Consider the following 22,976-nt stretch of genomic DNA (forward strand, 5'->3'; position numbering starts at 1 on the left):
CCCCTCTAGGTTCTATCTTTATTCCTTCATCTAGTTCTGTCCCTTCTAGGTTCTCATCTATCTAGTTCTTTCCCCTATCAGCTCCTCTCCCATCTCCTTCTCTCTCACCTGGCTCTTCCTCATCTTGTTCTTCCCCATCTGGCTCTTTCTCATCTTCCATCTCGTTCCTCTAGTCCTCTATTTTAGCCCTTCAATCTAGTTCTTCCCTATCTCAGTTTGTTCCTCTCAAGTTCTTACCCATCTAGTTCTTCCATTCTCTTTCCTCTTCTCCCCTGTGCCCTGGAAGTCCTGGTATATAAAGGAAGGGTCCGAGCTAAATTGTATAAAGCTATTACTTAATGTCCACCTGACATAGGCGGTGTCTCTTTGTGGAATTTACCTTAGATCAGGAGACTTGCCTGTGGGCTGCTATCCTTGTTAGTCCTAGGAAGTTGGGCACCCCCCTGGGTGGTGTCTCCTTGTGGAATTTACCTTAAGTCAGGAGATTTGCCTGTGGGTTATTATCACTGTTAGTCCTCTGGGTGGTATCTCCTTTAGTCCTTGAAAGTGGCTAGGGGAGATATCTGATTCCAGAGAAAGCCTTTCCTGAGGCTGTTCTCCAAATATCTGGAATGTGTATGTCTAGAGAGTGATCAGTCCACATTGTTAGCCCTTCTTAGGGAAAAGTCAATTGGGAAAACTATGAAGGCACACATGATTTTCATAACAGAAGACAGCTGATATATAACAAGCCAAGTAACACCAAAAACTCCTTGGGATTTGGCTTCCTCAATTCCTCCAGGTAGTGACTTGGCCATAACCAGCTGAGTTCTTATGATATATTTCTGCGGCCCACAGCACTAAGCTACTATGGGACCATGGGGCTGTGGAAGCCAGGTAGGACCAGGAAAATTTTAGCTACATGACTAAGATATTCGTGTTATAGAAAACCTTAGACATTTATTAAAGAATCATGAGGTTTCAAATCTTAGGAGTTATCCCTTCTTCTTACTTTTCCCAGAGAAACTTACTGACCTTTACTTCCTGCTGCCTCATGATCTCAGAGCAGCCTGATCTTCAAGATGTTCCAATGGACAAACTAGAAATGGCACTAAAGGTAAGCTACACCCCATAGACCACCAGGAGGAGATTTCTTTCATACTCATTTCATTTTCATTCCTCATATAAAGTGTGAATTTTGGAGAAACTAATTCTTGAGAAAACAGGTCCTAAGCTTCATGACCTCAAAGGACACTTGCTGGGAGCATCATGATCCATTATTGCTTCTGTTTATAGCCATCTTAGTGATTTGAGAAATGTTTGAATTTTGATATCTACATAAGCAAAATCATATTTATTATTATTTTTTGGTTCATCTTTTTAATGTGGTAAAGATTTTATATTCCTCTTTAGTGAAAAGATTGTATGGTAAACAGGCTGTGTGCCTTTTAAGGCCACATTGCTAGATAATGGATGGGTCTTGTCATTTCTCTTGAGAGTGCAGGAGCTATTTTTGTCCTTTATCTGCATCCATCAGTTCTAGCCAGAATTGTTGTTGTGCCACTCCCTAGGTATTTTGCTAGCCACAGATTAGTCATTTTAGCTGATAATCAAATTTACATAGAACCACAATCACATCTGGTACCATTAGTCCATTCATAATGGTCTAGATTAACCGTACAGATATGCGCTCACTCAGTTTCTGCAGCTTGTCATTCTTATATTTTTTTAATAAACCAGCATAATCAATAATATGTTTTTGGTATATTCTTATACTCTTGCCTACAATTTTCTCTTTAAAATACACATTAGTAAGGAGCATTAACTTTTTTGTTTATATTTGTGTTTCTAGGAGTTTATACTGTCTAAAGTTTCTTTTTTAAATTTTTTTTTATGCATTTCATATACCCACCACAAATTCCCCTCTCATCCCTCCTCTTGCTTCCCCTCCATGCCACCTCCTTCTCATCCCACATCCCCTCCTCCATCAGGGTAAGTTCTCCCATGGGGGCTCAGCTCAGCCTGGTACATTCATTTGAGGCAGGACCAAGCTCCTCCCCACTTCATCAGGGGTGAGCAAGGTGTCCAACCATAAGAAATGGGATCAAGAAAGCTGGCTCATGCACCAGGGATAGATCCTGATTACACTGCCAGTGGCCCCTCAAAACAGACCCAGCTACACAACTGTCTCCTGTATGCAGAGGGTCGAGTCCGGTCCCATGCAGGTTCCACAGTGGTTGATCTAAAGTTTGTAAGTTCCTTTGAGCTTGGTTCAGTTGTCTCTGTAGATTTCCCCATCATGATCTTGACTCCTCTTGCTCATATAATCCCTCTTCCCTCTCTTCGACTGGACTCCTGGAGCTCGGCCTGGTACATGGTTGTGGATCTCTGCATCTGCTTCCACCAGCTCTATGGTTACAGGGGTAGACCAGTTCAGGCACTCTCACAACTACTGCTAGTAGTCCAATCTGGGGTTGTCCTTGTGGATTCCTGGGAATTTCCCTAGCACTAGGTTTCTTCCTTACCCCGTAATGTCTCCCTCTATCAAGATATCTCTTTCATTGCTCTCCCACTCCATCCCTCCCCTAGCTTGACCATCCCTTTCCCTCATGTTCTCTAAAGAGAAATATGAGGAGTGTGGTGGTTCAACTGATAAATGCCCCCCACAGTCTCTGGAATTCGCATGCTTGGTTCCCAGTTGGAGACATCTTTTGAGTAGGATTGCGAGATGCAGACTCACTGGATATGTACACCTGTATACCGTTAAGGGGTTAAGGGTGGGTTTGGAAGTATAAAGACTCATGCCATCTCTAGTTCATGCTTGTAGTTCAGGATGTGCTCTCACAGCTTCTAGTTCCAGCCATCATTCCTACTGTTTGCTGCCACATTTCTCCGTGATTCTGGACTCTTGATCCTCTGCAACTATGAGCCCAAGTAAACGCCTTCTTCTGTAAGTATCTTGGTCATAGTGCTTTATCACAGCCATAGAAAACTGACAAATACTGGGAGAAGATGAAATCATTGTATAATAATTATCCCAGTTACTGACAAGCGCCAGAAAGAGTGACCTCATATGTACGATTTTAAAGCCAATGAAAGGATGAGATAAGTTACTAAACTCTGGTTTTGTGCAATGTACTATTTTAGACACTGGGAATTAGAGAAGAATAGAATCCCTGTCTTCATCGGGTTTACACTCCAGTAGCATTAATAAATAAACAAAGGGGAAATGCATTATTAATTATGACCATGAAGGCAATTAAGTAAAACATATCTAGAAGTTGTGGGAGCTCCTTACTATATTAAATGATCTGACTATGAATGGATGGTTAAATATCACACCTCAGTGACAGGAAGGAGGCAATTCATAGGAAGATGCAATTCAAATTAAAGAAGAGGTAAAAATGCCTACTTGGCAAAGTTTAACAAATTAGTCCTTTTAAGCAACAACTGTTTAATTAAAGTAAGATATCTAAAGCTTGTTCTGGAGACATTTACATGTTTTAATCCCAAAGAAATATTTTCAACAACCAAGAAGTATATTTTTATGCTTAGAGTTATAGCCATTATGAGTTTATGGTTTATAAAGGAAAAAAAAAGGATAATCTCAGGGGCAATGAACAAAAAGACACTAGAACATCAACATAATTCTAAACTTTTAGGTACATCACACAACCTAGGACAGTATTTGATAAACAAGGAAGAAATGTACAACAAAGAAGGCCAAGAAAATAAGAGTTCAGAATTAGAGTCAAGGAAAAAATAGATATGTAATATAAATTTCCAAGACAAGCAATTATAATATAATCTGAGAGTTTCTAGAGGACCAGGAAAAACTATGTCTATATAATAGAAACCTTACCTTTACCTATATGATTGAAGTTAGAAGGGTTTTTGTTTGTTTGTTTGTTTGTTTGTTTGTTTATTGAGCAGAAACTAAAATATTGCCTTATGGATTTTGAAACTCTCCACTGTTTGAGAAATTGGGAAGATATTCTGGGTTTCTTGCTTTGAAAGCAATAATGATGATTGTTGCACAGAAAAGAAATAAAAATAAAAAGGATGTCCTGGAAGGCAGGACAAAAGCTTTAAAAGTATTAATTGTTGAATTTTTTCACAATAGTTTGGAGGCTAAAGGAGAGAAAGAAAAGGTTAAAATACAGCTACTTGCATTGTAGTATTTTCGTAAAAGAGAAAGTGCCACAATCCTGGAAAAGAAGTACATTTGTAACGACAAATGTCAACAGCAAAGCTTCAGTTCTTTTAAATTACATTTTGTCTTTAATTAAACAATAATGGACAGCATACTCAACAATATTCCTTTCAAAAATGGCATGGTAGGGCTATAGTATAATGGTAGAAACCTTGCCTGGTTAGCTCAATGCCTTGGGTTCAGGCTTCAGCACTGAAAAGCTTTTTTAAAAATTCATTATTATTAATTTTTAAATTTTCATATTGTTTTTCTATACTATTTCATTTTTAATATAACATATTCAAGGGATTTTGAGATCCACAGTCTCTTCAAAATAATTTCAGGAAGGTAAAAGAATATATATATATATATATATATATATATATATATATATATATATATATATATATTTGAGGTTTTTTTCTTAATTTCTACTTTGAAGAAAGGGAAGTTTTAGGTAAAATTTTTAAGAAAGTCTCTCTCTTCCTCTCAGCTTTTACATATTTTTGTGTGTTTTCAATTTCAACTGTATATGACTTTTTTACTTAAGAAAAATTTTAATTCATTTTACATACCAACCATAGATCCCCCCTCATCCCTCCTCCCGCTCCCCCCAGCCCACCCCCCATCCCCTCCGCCAAAAGTGTATGGCCTCCCATGAGGAGTCAGTGAAGCCTGGTACACTCAGTTGAGGCAGGACCTTGCATAAATATAATGCTTTAGTAAAATTCACCCCCACTGCCTCACCTCCAATTCCTCCCCTACCCTCCTCCTCCAATTCCCCTTTCTAACTTTGTAAATGTTTGTGTTTTTGAACCTACTGATTCCACATAGTGCTGCCTGCTTACATGTGCATAAATGTAGGGTTATCAACTGGAACACTGGTAGACAGACTATCAGGAGTAACATGCTGGAGGGAAATTCACTCTCCCTCAGCAGCCATCAATAGCTTTTAATAAAAGTGTCCTATAAATACAGACATGTGTGTTCATGTAATATGGAAATCCATGGTAGATAACTCTATTTAAATAATAATGTAATCCCAATTTTGATAGGATCTCACTTTAGGAAATAGATATTCAAACATTTCAAAATAAATATCATTCTTACTAGAAGTTATCAAATAAAATGACAAAATGGTATAACTGAAAAGAATTGATTTTCCAGGGTGAGAGAGTTCAAGTTCACTTAACTTTGTACTATTTTCAGGACAAAATCGGTACCCTGGTAATTGGAGATTACCCATAAATATTCACTAGAGCTATGATTAAAGGAATAGAAGAATACATCAAATTTTGTGGCTTTCTCTGTCACTCTCTCTCCATATATTATAGTATGTGACACATAATATATATTATATATAATATAGAGACAATACTATGCTATTTATAGTATGTTCTATATACTAATCCATTTAAATTATAGCTATTTTAATAGAAATAATTATACATCTGAGTATATATATATATATATATATATATATATATATATATTTAGAGAGATTCTCACATCTCAGTAAAAATGATATCATGAAATATCAACATTAAAAATAAACAACTATCAATCATTTACCCTAATGTATTTAAAAAATAATAAGAATATATCACATTTATACTATTTGTATCTGAATATGCTCAGAATATGCTAAGAAACATACATGAGTATTTCACCCTTAATAAATTCCCAATAGAGTGATATAAAGCTCCATAAAACACACACACCACACACACACACACATACATACACACACACACACACACACACACACACACACACACACAAATACACAATTATTTTACTGTGTGAAGATCTCTTTTAAAGAAGAAGGCATTGATAGAAAACCCAGGCAACCATTTTTATTGTTAGGCTAAATGACAATAACTGAACAATTTACTAGCTTCAAAATCATAAAGCTGATGAAAAAATCCCTTTCATGCAAGTTGAAACAAACATTATTGAACACTGGTGATACATAGAATGTGCAGCTAATATGTCCAATTTCTAAGAATTTAAATGCAATATATGTCTATTTCTTCTTTCTGTCCAATATTAATCAAGACCAAGCTTCCTTAGGCAGAAGATTTACAGCTACTGAAAGCATTTATTCAATTCTCTAAGTTTGGGCCTCCATCCTTAAAGACTATGTTAGCAACTTCTGACGTTAGGTTCTATTCATGCTTACCACAGAAATTTCAGTACTTTTTGTTAAAAAATATCACTAAAGATTGTATTGGAAGTACTCATGACTGACATCTTGTCAGATAATAATACCATTTTCATGAATTCTACTGAATTTCATTTTGTTTCCTTTCAATAGTATTTGTAACAGAAAAGCACAAGGCACTATGATGCTTTGGTTAAAGAGATAATAGGGGAAGGTTATATCATGACCAATTTCTCTGACAGGTCCTGGAATTTTAACATGAGTAATTGTGTGATAGCAAGCCTGATATCTGACAGAAGGCCAGATTCTCAAACGGATGTATAACTTCAATCCATTACTCTTCAGGCAGAATGGCTTACATAGTTCTATGTAACAATTGCTAGCTAATTCAATGGATTATATTTTGAGTTTTGATAGTTTCTCAGATAGAGGTTCTTTATCTCATGCTTCTTCATTATAGCTGATTTAATAACCATGTTTTTAGTTTTAAAACATGTATGCTTACACACTTGAATTAGTATAACAAATAAAATAATAGAAGTTTCTTTGTTAAAGTAGTATTACAGGCCGGGCGGTGGTGGCGCACGCCTTTAATCCCAGCACTCGGGAGGCAGAGCCAGGCGGATCTCTGTGAGTTCGAGGCCAGCCTGGGCTACCAAGTGAGTTCCAGGAAAGGCGCAAAGCTACACAGAGAAACCCTGTCTCGAAAAACCAAAAAAAAAAAAAAGTAGTATTACATTCAGAGTTCTTATGTATCATATCAAGCGTTCATCCTAGATACATAACAAGAGTTTATAAATTCACAAAGTATTTATAAAAATTAATAATATCTTAGTCAGAAGGACATTATATCACAATTTAAATCTGGGGAAGGAGACATGGTTCAGCAATTCAGAGCACTGGTTGTTCTTCCAAGAAATCCAGATTCAATTCCCAATACCAACATTGCAGCAAACAACTGAAGGTAACTTCAGTTCCAGGGGATCTAATGCCGTTTCCTGCTCTCCACACACTCCAAGCACACATGTGGTGCATAGACATACATGCAGCAAGAAGCACCCATACACATAGAGTAAAGCAAAATCAAATACAATTTTAATCATGTCCCCAAGCTGTTAGGTGAAATGTCATATATTTATTTAAAGTTTCTTTTTGTAATATGAGATTATTTTTTGTTGTTGTCCACTTACATATTTATAACTGTATGCATAGTAAACTGTTAATGCCATTTAGGTTGCTTTTACCATCAAATTACTAATTTACTTTTTATAAAAATTGTAAAAATAGAAACCATTGAGCCTATTTCCTTCTTGTAAACACTTCTTGCTATAGTGACAAAAACCAATGCCAGCAAACATGGACATAGGGACAAAACTAGTACTTCATTTGGAGTCAGAACTAGTATGGATATAGTACTGAGATTTAAACTTTAAAGGAAAGAAATAATACTTGTATACTGTTATGCTAGGTCAGTAGTTATATATTATTTTGTTCTTATACTTTATCAGTAAATTGTTCTAGAGAATTAGTCAGGATAAACCACAATTATTTTATTTGACTATAGTAGCATAGTATGTTAGAGTTTTAAAGAAATCTGTCTTTCCATTTATAAATATGAAAAGTTAGACTATTTTCAGCATCCTATCAGGTAAGCCAAAGAAAATACTTACGATCCATTTGCAAAGAAATAAATACTTTGGAACAATAAGTATTTTGTTCCAAAAATAAAAATATGGATATAAAAATGTATGCATGTACCCATAATGCTATAATGGAGTTCTTGATATTGGAGTGAAACTATCACATTGTTCTTCTTATCCATATGCCTTGCTGTGTGTAGCTGTGGTGATTTGAATGGGAATGTCTGTCATAGGCTTATAGTTTTAAATACTTGTTCTCCAGTTGTTGGAAGTGTTCAGAAAGGATTAGGAGGTGAAGCCTTGGAGAAGGTATGTCCCTGTGAGCAGGCTTTGGGGTTTAAAATGTCTCCCATTCTTAACCATGTACTTTCTGCCTCCTATTTGTGGTTTGAAATATGAGTTCTCAGCTACTCCTGTTAACATGCCTTTGCTAGTAGCTGAAAAGTTTTCCTATGTTCCTCCTGGCCTATGAGTCAGGACAAATATCTCTCATCCGCTGATCCCGCAGCTGCTTGGACCCAAATAAACATACACAGGCTAATATTATTTTTAAACCATGGCCATTGCAGGCTTTTGTTATCTACTTCTTATATTTTAAATTAACCAGTTTCTATTAATCTATACTTTGCCACATGGCAGAAGAGACTGCTAGACATTCTACAGGACACAGAGAAAAATGATTGAGAGACTATGCCTATGGGCTGAATATGGATGCCCCAACAGTACAGAGGTCAACTCTCTCTGTCATTCTACATTTTTGGAAGCTGCTTACAATTCTCTTCCTGTTTACTTAGGTAATATTATATCCTTCTGAGGTCTTTGATGTATTGAAGACTAGATAGTTATAATTTTTTTGGTTATGATAAAAGATAAATTAAATATAAAACTTTAGAGTCACAAATACAGGATAGATAGAATATTTTCTTTAATTTTGCCAAATACAAATAGACTGGATATTGTAACTGTAATTCTTGCTTGATAACTGTTTGTTATATGCAATTTTACTATGTTAAAGTTAAAACCTTCCTTTTTAACTAAACAGACAAGGGGAAATGCTGTGGGATAATGCTTTTGTACACTGGTTTAATAAAATGCTGATTGGCCAGTAGCCAGACAGGAAGTATAGGTGAGATAAGCACACAAGGAGAATTCTGGGAAGAGGAAGGCTGAGTCAGAAGATGCCAGCCTGCTGTCCAGGGAGCAGTATGTAATGGCACACAGGTAAAGCCATGGAAAATGTGGTGACAGATAGATTAACAGAAATTGGGCTGAGTTTAAGTGTAAGAGCTAGCCAGTAGTAAGCCTGAGCTAATGGCCTAGTAGTTTTAATTAATATAAGCATCTGTGTGTTTACTTGGGGGATGCAAGTGGGAGAAATTTGTCTGGACTGCTGGCTGGCGGGACCCAGGAAAACTTTCAGCAACATTTGCTCTACTATTACGGATTATAAACCTGAAAACATAAGCCCAGTTAAACACTTTCTTTTGTAAGCTGTCTTGGTCATGGTTTTTATCACAGTAGAAACCCAACTAAGAGAAAGTCTGTTTGTTACTTGGGAATGGGCTATTGCTATCACATACTGGACCATGAATATTTGGGGGGGGGGAATATGAAAGACTTTAAGACTTTAGAATAAAGAAATATTTGAATACTGTAATCAGAGAAGAATGAGTCATCCTAGTAAAAGTTGTAGACAGTAGTGCTAAGAGACAGGTGGATGTCCATCTCAGTAGGTTTCAGAGGGGAACAATATTAACAACTGTGCTAGAGACAATTACTATATTTTGTCAAAGAATTTGGCTATCTTCTTCCCTTGTCTTAAAAGTTTACCTAAGCCTAAACTAAAAATTAATAGAACAATTTCTTTGCTTGTGGAAATTTCAAAGCAGCTTAATATTGATGCAGTGGCTTGATAATTTATTAGTAATTACTCCTTTGCAGGCCTACAATGAACATGTTGGAAAAAAATATAAAATATGTAGTTCAGAGAGGAAAAGAACTCAAGGAAATATAAAGGAGTCTAGCTTGCTCTGAAAGAGAAAAGGAGAAGAGGGTAGACCTTATTTGCATTTGAATAAAGAGAAAACCTTCCTCGGGAAAATTCCACATAGTCAGGCTTCCAATTTGTGTTAAGAAAGCGCTTAAGGAATTTTCTGCTACTAGCAAGATATAACAAACAAAAGCTTCTGGGAATTGTGATCCAAGAGGGGTGTCAGAGTTTGCCTCAGCAAGCAGCAGAACTTGGTATACCTTCCACCTGGTTGTTGTTTTGGAGTCATGAAGAGTATATGAATAAAGTGATTGTGGAATCTTCCTCTGTGGTTAAAGAAGGGCACTGAGGCTATGCAATGTACAGCAGGGTAGACCCTGCAAGAAGGCCTTGAAAGGGCAGGAGCCTCTTGAAAGCCATTGCATGGAGCTATTAAAGTGGTCTGGATTGGATTGGAGACCCCAAGATTTTTGACATGCCAGATATCTATCTGCCAAAGAGAGTATCAAGTGGGGAATGGAACAAGCCCAAAAGCAAGAAGTGTGTGTTAGGAAGCAATGTAGTAAAGACAGAGCCATCTAGGCTCTTTGACATACATGGGCTATAGGATTTAGTGTGGCCCCTCTGGATTTTGGTTCTACTTTGGTAAAATGTTTCATTACTATGCCCTAATCCTTCAATTTTGAAATGTTAATATACATTCTATGTCACTGTATGTTGGGAATACATATTTTGCTTTTAAATTTTATAGAGGTTCACAATTAAGAGATCACCTTGAGTCTGAGAAGAGACTTTTAAATTTTCATTTTAAGCAGTGTTAAAACTGAGAGGATTGCCAGGCGGTGGTGGCATATGCCTTTAATCCCAGCACTCAGGAGGCAGAGCCAGGTGGATCTCTGTGAGTTCGAGGCCAGCCTGGGCTACAGCGTGAGTTCCAGGAAAGGCACAAAGCTACACAGAGAAACCCTGTCTTGAAAAAGCCAAAAAAAAATCAACCCCCCGCAAAAAAAAAAAAAAAAAAAAAAAAAACCAAAAACAAACCCTGGGAGGATGGCTGGATGGCTACTTTTGAAGTAAAAATAAATGTAGTTTGCATTGTGATATAGCCACAAGCTTATGAGGGCCAGGGAGAGGAATGCAGTGATTTGAAAAAGATTGGCCCCTATAAGCTCCTATGTTTGAGTACTTGGACCCCAGTTGATGGAACTGTTTGGTAGGGATTAGGAGGTCAGACCTTGTGGGAAGAGGTCTGGCTATTAAAATCTTTCTTTTATAAATTGCCTTTGTCATGGTATTTTATCACAGCTAAAGAAAAGTCACTAAAAAAGAAGTAGTAACAGTGAATTAGGTGTTGTTTTCCTGATTTCTTTCTCAGTCCATTTGTCATTTATATATAGGAGGGCTACTGATTTTTTGAGTTCATCTTGTATCTAGCAATTTTGCTAAAAGTGCTTATCAGCTGTAGGAGTTCCCTGTTGGACTTTATCACATCATTTGCAAGTAATGGTACTTTGACTTCTTTGTTTCCAATTTATATCCCCTTTATCTCCTTCAATTATCTTATTGTTCTAGCCAAAATTTCAAGAACTACATTAAGTAGATATAAAGAGAGTGGACAATATTGTATTGTTCCTGATTTTGGAACAGGAATTGGTTTGATTCTCTCTATTTAGTTTAATGTTGGCTATAGGTTTCCTGTTAAATTGACTTTATTATGTTAATGTATATACCTTGTATCCCTAATATCCCCAGGACTTTTATTTAGAAAGAGTGTTGGATTTTTGTCAAAGGCCTTTTGTGCATCTAATGAGATAATCATACCTTTTTTCTTTCAGATTTTTTTTAATGGTGGATTATATTTATTGACTTTTGTATATTGAACTATCCCTGCATCCTAGAATGATGCTAACTTGATTGTGGTAGATGATCTTTTTTATGTGCTCTTGGATTCAGTTTGCAAGTATTTTATTGAATATTTTGGCGTCTATGTTCATAAGGGAAATTGGTCTCTAATTTACTTTCTTTGTTGAGTCATTATGTATTTTGGTATCAGGATAACTGTAGCCTCATAAAATGAATTTGCAATGTTCCTTCTGTTTCTGTTTTGTGGAATAATTTGAGGAGTATTGGTGTTAGCTTTCTTTGAATTGTGGTATGTTTCTGAGCTAAAACTATCTGACCATGTGCTTTTATTGGCTAAGGCTAGAGACTTTTAATTAATGCTTCTATTTCACTAGGGGTTATAGTACTATTTAATTTGATCTTCTGATCTTGATTTAACTTTGGTTAGTGGCACCTATTGAGAAAAATAATCCATTTCTTTTAGATTTTCCAATTTAGTGGAGTACATGTTTTTAAAGTATGTCCTATGATTCTCTGGATTTCCTCGGTATCTATTGTCATGTCCCAATTTTAATTTCTGCTTTTGTCAATTTGGGCATTCTCTCTTTGTTGTTTCATTAGTATGAAGAAGAGTTTGTCTGCTTTGTTGATTTTCTCAAAGAACCAGTTTTTTGTTTCATTACTTCTTTGTAATATTCTCTTTGTTTCTATTTTATTGATTTTATCCCCAAATTTGATTATTTCTTGCAATCTACTCTCTTGGGTGTGATTACTTTTTTTGTTGTTCTAGAGCCTTCAGATGTGCTAATAAGTTGCTAGTACATCTCTCTCATTTTTCAGTGTAGGACTTAATGCTATGAACCTTTCTCTTAGCACTGTCTAAGTTTTATTATGCTATGTATTTATTTTCACTAAATTCTTGAAAGTCCTTAATATCTTTATTTCTATCATGACTCACCTTTCATTCAGTAGAGAACTGTTTAGTTTCCATCACTTTGTATGTTTTCTATTGTGTTTCTTGTTGACATCTAGCTTTAATCTATGGTGGTCTGATAGGATGAAGGGAGTTATTTCAATTTTCTTACATCTATTAAGACTTGCTTTGTGTCTAAGTATGTGGTCAATTTTGGAAAGAGTTCCATGAGGTACAGAAATGAAGACACATTCTTTTATGTTTGGGTGAAATATTCTTTAAATATCTGTTAGGTTCATTTGGTTTATAATGTCTGTTAGCTCTAGTATTTCTCTAGTTAGTTTTTGTTTGGATGAACTTTCTATAGTGACAGCAAGGTATTGAAGTCTCCTACTATTAGTGTGTGAAGTGGAATACACTATTTATGCTATAGTATATTTCCTTTTCAAATTTTGGTGCCCATGTATTTGGGCCATAGAGGTTAAGAATTAAAGTTAGTCTTGGTGGAAATTCCCTTTGATTAGTATGTAGTATTATTTCTTATCTCTCTTGATTAGTTTTGGTTTGAAGAATATTTTGATAGGTATAAAACAGGCAATACCATTTTTTTCTTAGGTTTATTTGCTTGGAATATCCTCTTGCAAACTTCTAACCTTAGGTATTGTCTATCTTTGATATTGAGGTATGTTTCTTGGATGCAGTAGAATAGATCCTATTTTATATCAGTTCTGTTAGTCTGTATCATTTTATGGGGGAATAAAAACTATTGATAGTGAGAGTTATCAATGTCCAATCATGGTTGGCTCCTGTTATGTTGTTGTTCTTGGTTGTGGTGGTTTTGGTGTATGTATGAGTGTGTGTGTGTGTGTGTATGTGTGTGCGCATGCGCGTGTGCGTGTGCGCGTGTGTGTGTGTGTGTGTGTGTGTGTGTGTGTGTGTGCTTCCCTTCTTTTGATTCTTCTGGTGTGAGATTATTTCTTGAGTTTTCTTGTGTGTAGCCAACCTCGTCAAGCTGGAGTTTTCCTTCTACCACTTTTGTAGGGCTACATTTGTGGTTAGTTATTGTTTAAATTCTACTTTATCATGGAATTTTTTTTTTCATCTATGGTGGTTAAAAGTTTTGTGGGTAGAGTAGTCTAGGCTGGTATCAGTCGTCTCTTAGAATCTGCAGGACATCAGTTGGGCCATTCAGGCTTTTTGAGTCTCCATTGGGCAGTCAGGTTTAATTCTAATGTGTGCTTTTGCATGCTACTTGGTCCTTTCCCCTTGCAGCTTTTAATATTCTTTCTTTGTTTTGTATGTTTAGTGTTTTGATTATTATGTGGTGAGGGAACTTCCTTTTCTGGTTCAATCTATTTGGTGTTCTCTATGTTCTTGTACCTTTATAGGCTTCTTCTTTGGGTTAAGAAATATTTCTTTCCTTTATTTTTAAGAAAATTTTTATTCATTTTTACATACCAACCACAGATCCCCCTCTCATCCCACCTGCTGCTATTTCCAGCCTTCTACCCCTCCCCCCAACCTACCTCCCATTCCCTCCTCCAAAAGGATAAGGGCGCCTATGGGGAGACAGTAAAGCCTGGTACATTTAGTTGAGGCAGGACCAAACTCCTCCCCCCCTGCATCAAGGCTGAGCAAGGCGTCCCAGCATAAGTAATGGGTATCAGGAAGCCAGTTCAGATCCCACTGCCAGGGGCCCCTCAAACAGATCAAGCTACACAACTGTCTCCCATATGCAGAGGGCCTAGCCTGGTCCCAGGCAGGTTTCACAGCTGTCGGTCTAAAGTTCATGAGTTCCTATAAGCTTGGTTCAGTTGTCTCTGTAGATTCCCCATCATGGTCTTGACTCCCTTGCTCATATAGTTCCTCTTCCTCTCTTCAACTGAACTCCTGGAACTTGGCCTGGTGCTTGGTTGTGGATCTCTGTATCTGCTTCCATCAGTTAATGAATGAAGGCTTTATAATGATAGGGTATTCACCAATCTGATTACAGGGGTAGGTCAGTTCAGGCAACCTTGCCACTATTGCTAGCAGTCTAATCTGGGATTTTGTTGAAAATATTTTCTGGGCCTTTGAGCTGGGATTCTTCTTCCTCTATTCCTATTATTTTTAGTCTTGTGCTTTTCATAGTGTCCCAGATTTACTGTCAGGAGATTTTTTTTTTAGATTTAACATTCTATTTGACCAATGTATCCATTTCTTCTAACAGATCTCCAATGCCTGAGAGTCTGTCTTCCAGGTATGTCTTGGACTCTGTTGATAAAGCTTGCCTCTGTCATTCCTGTTTGAATTCCTAAAATTTTCATTCCTAGATTTCCCTCAGTTTGGGTTTTCTTTATTGAGTCTGTTTTCATTTTCAGGTCTTGAACTGTTTTATTCATTTTTTTCAACTGTTTGTGTTTTAACAGATTTCTTTAAAGGATGTGTCCATTTCCTCTTTGAGGCCCTCCATCATCTTCATAGAATTGATTTCAAGGTCTTTTTCTTATGCTTCAGCTATGTAGGAATATCCAGGGCCTGCTGTGGTAGGATAACCTGGCTCTAGTGGAGACATATTGTGCTTGCCATTATTAGTTGTGTTTTTATGCTGACATCTAGACATCTGAGTTTAGGATGATTATAGGTCTAGGTGTTGATTTTTGGATTTGGCTTTGCTGGGTGGGTGTTTTGTTCCATGGTTTTTGTTTTTTTCTCTTGATTTTCAGAGAGTGTGATGGCTGTGTGTTATCTGTTTTCCTGGCCTAATCAGCTGATATATTCCAGGGAATGTCTGTCAGGGTTGGGGTATGGGACAAAGCAAAGTAAAAGGTTTCCATACCCTGATATTGGGTTTCTCTGCCAATGCAGTTAATCAGATCAGGCCAAATTAAAAGTCCAGGTTTAATGAGTAAAACACTCTTGGATGATTTTTAAGCGCCCAGATAAGAGACAGGGAAAAGAGATCGGAAAGCCACATGGCCCTTCTCTAGGGGACAGTTTAAATACTCTGTAGGTATGGTCTTGAACATCTCGGGGGGAGGAGCCACAATTTGGAGGGTTTTCTGAAACAGAGCAGGGTTTGGAGAGAGAGAGATGGGGTCAGGGCTTAGGTGGAGCTTCCACCTGAACACAAAGAATTGGGAGGGAGTTTAGAAGGAGAAGATCTGTGGGATCCATGAGAGATGGAAGCAGAGAGCACACTAAAGGTTGCCACAGGTGTTCTGCTCCATAGCTGGGGGTGACTGGATCTGCGGGAACAGTGAGAGCAGAGAAGGCCTCCAGGAAGTGTACATAGTTTTCTAATAGCATTATCATTTGGGTTAGCAGGCAAGCCTGCTAGAGTTATGGGCTAGGATGTATTACTTGTATTGGGTTTTTTTTAGTTTTTTAATTGAGGACATTTCTGTCTCATTGGTGACATGCTTAGTGTGCCAGGTTTCACACCTGGAATCCAGACCAGTTTTGATGTAAAAGGAGGGTTGGAGAAAACACGATCAATTTTATATCCATATGCATCTAAGAACCATCTAATAACACGTTGAACAAGCAACACTCCTACATCAAAATTTTTTTGGTTATCTATGACTATCCTGTCCCTATCAGCATTAGACATGACTCTTATGCACAGTCATGCTTATGGATTAAGTTGAACAGTAGAGTAATAAGAAAGTCTATGATAATGGCAATGAACTATTGATACTATTTAATTGGAGGTGAGGGAAAGTCACTAGAACTTCATCTTAGATTCCAATCAAAATTTCTGTTTCCCAGTGACACATGGTATTGGTGTGTGTGTGTGTGTGTGTGTGTGTGTGTGTGTGTGTGTGTGCATGTGTGTGTGTGTGTGTGTGTGTGCATGTGTGTGTGTGTGTGTGTGTGTGTGCATGTGTGTGTGTCTGTTTGTTTGTCTGTCTGTCTGTTTTTCTATGTGTCTCTGTTTCTGTGTGTATCTGTGTAGGGGTGATAGAGTACATAACAAGTAGAAGATTAACTCAGTTCAGTGTTCCATAATGCAACTTCAAAGATGTCATCATCCATGATGAAATTGAACTGTGCAATGATATAATTGTGGGTCATCCAGGCTTGTATATATCTTTCTTCATCCACGCTATATATTATATTATTTAAGAATACTATATATCTATACTACTAGAAGTAAGCTCAATAAATTCATGGGTTTATCAAATTGGGTGTAAGTATAATCCATACCTTGGTTTGCTTTTGGTATCACATCTAGGTTGAAAGGCATTTGTACACATATTTTGAGGAAAAGTAATAGAATAAAATTGTATATGAAACTTGTCAAATCATTTCTTCTTCAACTTGTGTTTTTAAAGTACAAAGGATCAAAATATCTTGGGACAGTAAAAGTAAGAGTGGGATCAAACTTTTGCTAATAAGATCCAAGAATAGTGAGTGACAGGCAGTTTCAAAACCACAATGATTGCATGCTTTCATAATACTGTCACAGCTTCACTCTAGGGAAAACCAAGATGTTTCTGAAAAACCTCTAATTTTAAAAAGATTTCATGTCAATTGTTTGCATCCTATTTTATTTTACCTGACAAATGTATTTACTTTTTAATGATGAACAGCTTTATCATAGTAATTAAAATGCATAATGAACAGAAATTGGTGTTAAGATAATTTATTTTTAAATTTTTAGCCATGTCTTTTCATTATATCTGTAAAATATCAGCATGTATAAATCAAATAAAACCTCTAATCAAGTCATGATGTTTAGCTAATAATATCCTACAGTGAACTCCATTACATTTTTTAGTGTAAGACATTGATAGTGAAAAAAAATCCCTAACTTGACTTTGGCACGTTTAATATGCCTAAATAGTTGTGTAATCTGAATCATCTTTCTATTTTCCTTGATTAAATGTTTCTATTTCATATTTAGTTCACCATTCTTCTAAATACATACCATCTACCATGGTATATGCAATGGTGCTCTGTTCCACCATCATCACACCAAAAGAAATGTAACTTTGGTCCCTTTGGTAAATGGTTAGCTAGGCTGTAACTGTTACTGTGCTTCTACCATATACGAGAAGATATCTAGTCCCATGGAATAATGGAAGTCTTAGTAAAGCAAAAACATGAAAAGAATCTTAATGTGCCTTTTTCTTAGATCCCAATCAAAACAAATGCAATTGGAAGAGTACTAAGTTACAAAAAATACTGTTTAACTATTTTATATTTGGAATTTTCATATGCATTCTACTACAGTTTGTGGGATATTAATATGTTTAAAAGTTTAAATGTTTAGTCTGTTAGTAAGTTTAAAAGGTTTCAGTAAAAGTAGACTTTTTCAAACAATTTAAATCATTACTGAGTAAAGAATTGAGAACATTTTAAAGAACTAAAGTTCATAACATACTTATGAACTAACAAGTGAGTTTTCCATGGTTTCATGGTTATTGGCAGAACTCGTAACTTCCTGAGTCTGAGACAAATTATTCTACTAAAATTGACTTAGCAGGCAGCCTGAGGATTGGGGCATTTGTGTCAATTTTGGAAGCAACATGAACAAGCTGAATGGAAGAGAGCATGGAAGGCAGGTTCCATCACAACAAACTGGGTTCAGAAAGTAATTTCATTGTGCTGGACAGTAGACATACATCTCCTTGCTCATTAGTATAAATGATATACTATGTCCATCTTACATTTACTCCAGAGGAACAAAGTCCTATGTCTTCCAAGCATGTTCACTGTAGCAAATGCACTTGAAAGATAATTAATCAGAGGACATCCTACATCTCTTCTCATAAATCACTGTTAAATTTAATAGTCTCATGAAGTATTATCTTCAAGCAATATTTTTGATATGAGTATTTGCATCATACATTCATAAATAGTAGGAGGACATTAGAAATCTAAATGGAATTTGTGTTATGAATGAGTATGTGTGATTCTTCCTCTCTGAGAGAACGATATAAATTAAGATACACAAAAATGGTATTATATTGCATTTCAAATGTGGATACAATTTCTCTATTATGTGGGCTCTCATTTGTCACAAAATAACTGATCAAAGTTCAGCAGTTATTTTGATACATCATTTCAGAGGTTTGTCTTATGTTTTATCGGCCTCATTCCTTTAGGCCTATGTAAAAGCAGAAACCTCAGAGAAGAACATGAAAGAGGGACATTCCTTCCTGTAAGATAGAAAACAGAGAACACACAGGAAGACAGTAGGAACCTTCAAAGACAAGTCCCAGTAACTAACTGCCACCAAGAAGTTCCCACATCTTCTTTGTGCATGTTGCTGTGAACTAATCACATCTCACTGGTACCAGGAGCTGAAAACTAAGTCTATATATGTACTTCATTTGCCGATGGGACATTCCTGTGTTCTAAACAATAATAATTTGCAAACAACTTAACATTCCATTGCTGTGAATTTTTGCTTTATCTATGAAAGGAATGGTTTTGTGAGGGTTAATCAAAATATTTACTTAGATATAATGGCCTATATTTGAATCACAACTCCATTTCTTAATGATATGTAAGGTAAAGTGAAAATTATTCTGAATCTCTGAGATTTTCATCTTCAGAATTTTTACTTATGAGTCCATTTTTCAATTAAATGAACTAATGCTTTCAAATAACTTAATATTTACCTGTACATTGATATACTTTACTCTGTTAATTTAAATTTAAATTGTATTGTATTATACTATATTGTTTTGGAGTTTTAAGTAAGTATAAAATAAACATGAAAATTATCACAATATAGAATTTACAAAGCAAGAATAAAGATTTATTTTGGATGTATATATAATCACATATCCATGAGAATGATATTTATTACAAAAATGCCCAAAAGGAGAACAAGAGAGTGACATAACCAAGATAGTGACATAAGAGATGATAACACACGTCTCTCTCTACTACCTCAAACAACCAAGGTGGGTATCTGTTCACTAACTAACACACATCAGAAACCCCAGACATCCATTAAAGAGTGTATGTCAACACAGCGGAGAAGCAGAAGAGAGAACTACATGGACGTCATCAAAGTTGACAAAGTTGGTAATGGCATATCTGAAATGCTGCATACAGCTAGAAAAGTTAAGTGTAAGCAAGGGTAGTCAGTATCATTCATAAAGTGGGCACCATTGTGGACCACAGTTGTCTACTCAACAGAGGACACTGATAAGTTATCCCTCCAAGTATATAGTAGCATTCCTGCCAGATAAGGGACAAATGGCTTTACAGCCCCATCCCATCTCGTAGGTGGCCACCGTTGTGCCTCTTCAACAATATACTGAAATCTAAGTATTGAAATCCTAAGTAGGAAGCTGTGTCACTACCCCTTTTGTCCATTTTCCAAACTGAGCTGCTGTGGATGTTAATGATTCCACCCACATTTCAGAAACCACAGGGATTCCCATGGCAAGCTAGTTGGCATTTTTAACCTTCAGCTAGGATTCAACTGTCTTTAATGGAATAGCAAGAATCAGCTGAAAAACCATAGGTAAACAGGAACTGCCCAGACACTGTAGCAGCTGCAGTACTACTGGTGCCTGAGTTCCCGTTCTAGGCTTCCCAGATATTGCAGAAATCTCTGCTCCCCAAATGAAGCTAAGGAGGACAGTAACATGTCTCTATACCTGGGACTAATATCATTACTGCACTGAATCTCAGAGCTACATTCTCCTTATGAATTCCCCTGCATCAGATGTCAACTCGGTGGTGGCACCACTGCTACCATTCATTAGACAACCAGTGTCACCACTAATAATTGTCCTGCAAGGCAGGCCAGGATCCAAGAGGTGTATCCTCAGTCACAAATCTTCCTGCAGTGAGAAATAGAGATTAAGAAGAATATTACAGTCATTGCCAATGAAAACCACCACAACTAATGCTACCACTCTGGACATCTGTAGCATTGGCAGTTGAAAATCCTTGCCATCTGCCAACATCATCCTTGCATAGATTCTGAACAGCTGCCTTCGCTGGTGTCTGACCAATGCATGTAGCCAACCCTTAAATGTTTTTACATTATCTCATCATGCCTCCGTATGGAAAGTTCTTTGCACAGTGAAAATAACTTATAAAATCTGGAAGAGGTTATTTAATTGAATGCATCAGCATCAGTATAAGACAACAGGAACCATAAAAATTAAACAAGGAAATAGCACATCACTGCAAAACAGTAATTTTTGAGTAGTTGACCATAATTGAGTGCAAAAATATAAATTCACAAGTTCAAAACATTTGTTTTAAGAAAGCTCAATAATGCTGAATGATATATAGAAACAATCTAATAAAACTAGAAAATATGATTTATGGGTATAACACTTACTAGCACCCTTGCATGTTAAATCACCTTGGGTTGAGTCCCAGAATTTCCAATTAAAAAAATCAAGAACAAGTCAACTGTATGAAGTTTTTAACATTGTTAAAATCATCTTTAAAAACTTGGATATGAGAATATAATAGACAGTATCAAAGATACAATGGTGAAAAAGAAATTGCATATCTAAATATATACTATTTGAAATATATAACCATCAACAGATTAAAAATCTGATTTAGAATTTGAAAAGAGGAAAACAAAGTAGGTGATACAAAGAGATAATGGCAGAAAAATTCCAAAACTTTGGGCAAGTTATAACTAATTGGGGCAGGATTGTGAAAAACTCAGAAATGATCCAAATAAGACTACATCAAGCCGGGCGGTGGTGGCGCACGCCTTTAATCCCAGCACTCGGGAGGCAGAGCCAGGTGGATCTCTGTGAGTTCGAGGCCAGTCTGGGCTACCAAGTGAGTTCCAGGAAAGGCGCAAAGCTACACAGAGAAACCCTGTTTCGGAAAAAAAAAAAAAAAAAAAAAAAAAAAAAAAAAAAAAGACTGCATCAAGACAAATCATAATCAAACTGTCAAAAATCAGGGATAAAGCAAGAATCACAAATGTAGCAATAAAAAAAAGCAAACCACAGATAAGGGAATTCCAGTAAAATTATCAGTTATTTTCAGTGGAAACTTGTCAAATGCATAGTATATGCAAAATATGGAAAAAAATTGCAAGAATACAAAAAAGTCTACTTGAAAATATACATACATGATAAAGAAAGAAAAAATGAGTACAAGGAGTCATAAAAATAATTTAAAAATAAAATAAAGTCTTCAAAGAGAGAATAAAAAAAAAAAGATGCACCAGAAACCACCATTTATCAAAGGAAGACAAACAAACTGCTACTAACTACATGTAAAAAATGTCATAGGTTCATTAATCATTAGTGAGATGCAAATTAAAACTATAAAACTGCATTGTAGCATCATCTTATATTTACTTGAACAGCTATTCCCAAACAGAAAGTAAATGTCTGAAGGATGTAGGCAAAAGAAGGGACCTGTACACCATTAGTAAGAATGAAAATAGTGTAGCCATTGTAAATGTCCTGAAAAACTAAAATAAAAATATGCAGTTGTAGTAGGAAATATATATTCAAGGGATATAAAATCATTTTTGAAGAAATATTGCTAAGTCCCATGTTCAGTGCAGTGCTATATTTAGCAAGACTAAAATGTGGATTCAAATTAAACATCTACAAAAAGATAAATGAACAATTATAGTATGTTATGTCATTCAACCTTACTAAAAACCTAAATTCTGCCACTTGTCAGCAGCATGTGAAGTTAGCTGTGAGGTAACCATATGGGTAATAGTCAAAACATACCATGTCCAAAGCACACAGAACAAATGAGTTCACAATGACTATTATATATCATAGGGTATACAAATAAAATAAACACAATGTGTACTCATAAATTGCAAAGAGTTAATTTTTTTTTATGGAGACATACACAAAAAAAAATCAATGTATGAAGAAAATCACGTTAGTCTGGGTAATCTATTCCACGAGGTAGGTGGATTTCAAAATATCATATTTCATATAAGTATGAATGGTCACATTAAAGTGTGTGTGTGTGTGTGTGTGTGTGTGTGTGTGTGTGTGTGTGTGTGTGTAAAGATTATAAGGAAGAAGGGGAAGAAGGGGGAATGTAAAAAAGAAGAATAAGTGAATGGGAAGTGTATATTGGTTGTCAACTTGTCTAAACCAATATCAAATAAAAGCAGCCATGTGGCTAGACATGTCTATAATGGGTATTCTTGATTTGATCATTTGAGGTAGGAAGACCTACCCTAAATCTGGAATATATAAGAAGAAAGGAAGCCTCACATTCAGCCTGTTTGCCTTCACTCTCACTGGCAAGTTCATTTGTCCTGTTGCTGAGGCATCCCTTCACTTGTTTTA

At 36.1% G+C, this 22,976-nt stretch overlaps 1 long non-coding RNA gene across 1 annotated transcript; it reads left to right on the forward strand.

Annotated features, from left to right (window-relative positions):
* The first annotated feature begins 999 nt into the window (after positions 1-999).
* Positions 1,000-19,094, forward strand: LOC131920712 (uncharacterized). The gene is made up of 2 exons (XR_009381755.1): positions 1,000-1,096; positions 18,813-19,094. It is a non-coding gene; the product is annotated as an uncharacterized LOC131920712 (long non-coding RNA).
* Positions 19,095-22,976: the final 3,882 nt, after the last annotated feature.

This window comes from Peromyscus eremicus, chromosome 10 (genome assembly GCF_949786415.1).
Source record: "Peromyscus eremicus chromosome 10, PerEre_H2_v1, whole genome shotgun sequence".
Taxonomy (NCBI): Eukaryota; Metazoa; Chordata; class Mammalia; order Rodentia; family Cricetidae; genus Peromyscus; species Peromyscus eremicus.